This window comes from Struthio camelus, chromosome 2, assembly GCF_040807025.1.
Source record: "Struthio camelus isolate bStrCam1 chromosome 2, bStrCam1.hap1, whole genome shotgun sequence".
In the NCBI taxonomy this organism is placed as follows: domain Eukaryota; kingdom Metazoa; phylum Chordata; class Aves; order Struthioniformes; family Struthionidae; genus Struthio; species Struthio camelus.
The window spans coordinates 128,951,220-128,953,525 of NC_090943.1; positions in this window are offsets into that span (position 1 = coordinate 128,951,220).

Here is a 2,306-nt window from a genome sequence, read left to right on the forward strand (position 1 = left end):
GAGTTCAAGCTCTTGATATTAAAAGATGGAAGCCGTCTTAGCATATGTCAACATAGAGACAAAAAGACAGATTTCAAGGATATGATGGATCTCAGGTTTAAAGCAAAATCAGTTATGTAAATATATTAAAACTGAATTTAAATTGGGAGTTAGATATGCCCTTTACTAGGTCCCTGAAAACTTGCCTTTTTCTATTAAGATAGAAAAAAATAAAGCAAATCAACAAATAAAATAACAAAAGTTTTCTCAAAGGAACATCAAGTGTAAATATCGATCATTTTAATTATTTATTTAAATGCATACATGTTACAAAATAGATCAAAATGATGTACATTTCTTTATAATTTCATAACATTAGAAGTTGAAACAGGGATACAAATTTATATCTCAGGTATAACGTGTATAGCATCATATGACAATACGAAAGAAATGTTATATTGCTAAGTTCACTGCAAGACGTGTTACACAACAAACTTTCTTCTCTGAAAAACCAGAAACAACTCCGTCCACACAATTATCAAAAAAATAAGCAAAAAATCATGAAAATATATAATGAAAGGGGAAAAGGACATTTCATTGCATAAATACTTAACATTGCTTTGGCTTGGGTTCAGATAGAAAGAGTAGAAATGTCATCATTTTCCAATCCTCAACATTTTTCAGTCCTCAGAAAAATCTTATTTCCTTATTGCATATGAAAATAGAAAAGCAGCTGCAAATGGTTTGCTTCTTAAGTGAAGCCTGCCTTTAAGCACCTTTTCAATTACATAAGAGCACCCTACATGAAGCAAAGATGTTTAACTCCTCAGAGTCATTAGAATCCAATATTACCATTTACTCTCAAGGAATAAGTTTATCATTAGAACTGTTGTTTCTAAGATACTTCCTGACTTACATGATGATGTATTGAAGATCTAATGAGTTTGCAGTATGATGTACAGCCCAATGATCTGAAGAACTGACTCTTATGAACTAAACATATAACCTGAGGGACATTCCCTCTCTTTTCCTGCTGGCCAAAAAAAAAAACCCAACACATAATTTATATGGATTGACAGTAAGAGGGATTTTTAAAGAATTTGCCACCTGATTGCCAAATGATAAAGTGCCAAAAGCTAGAGGAATTATAAAATCTTTTTCACTTTGAATTTTGTCTTTTGGCAGAAGACGAGAAGATAGTATTGAATTGCACCATTTCAGTCTGTTTTTCTCTGCAATACTTCACAAAGCAGAGCTCAGCAGAGTGTGAGTAGCTATCAACAGTTCCATATGCCTGTTCCATTAACTTGTGCGATTTAAAAATGCGTAGCCTCACGATGTGAGCAAAAGCTCTCCTGTAGCAGAAAATAATTTTATCCTAAGACCGACTCAGTACTGAAGGTGAACCAGTAGAGAGTCTTTACATTATGATCAGTGATGATAAATTAAAATTCTGATCTTCAATTAAGTAGATGAATATTTGTTGTTGATAATTTTTCTTGCTTTTTAAATTTATTTTCTATTGAAACAAAGTACTTTGAGAAGATTGTGTTATATCAGGTTGCTACTGAAAGAAAATTAATGTTCCCCTTATGAACCCAAATGCGAAGGTTTATATACTTTAAGATAATCAGACCAATTATGAGCTAGCAATCAGAACATAACAATTTTTTATTATGCACAGTTTTTATAAAACATCATGTGCTCAGATTCTGTGAGATCATTGTATTCTAGAAGAAAGCAACAGTTTTGTCTTGAAAACTTAGCTGTCATAGGCAAATTTCAATTGTAATTTGGTCTTTGAAAAACCTTTTTTTTATTAGGCATTATTATGGTTTAGTATCTGAGTAATTAGGCTTCCTATCCCCTGCTTTTTAAGATCTATATATAATTTACTCCCTCTAAAAATTCTTTGGACATCTGACTAGCTCTGTTTTACCTCATACTCCGAAAACTTTGTATGTTAGGTAATAGCAACCGCAAATGCGATTGTTATTGAGTTCTGTACACAAAACTGAGAAATGGAGGAGGTGTGTGATAGGCCTTATAACTCAATGAAATGGAAAGGACTAGTCTGCAATGCCAATAACTTTAAAGAAAGTAAACAGAACACTAGTATGTGTTTGTTTTTAAAAAATTCTAAAACCTGTTGGATTTATAGAAAATCAGGCTTAACTATATTAGCATTCTCAACCACAAGAGGGCACCCATGCTTGCAACCTGAGCTTTGAAGACTATACACACACACACCCCCACACCCACACACACCCCCACACCCACCCACCCACCCACACCCACACACACCCCCCCCCACACACACACCCCCA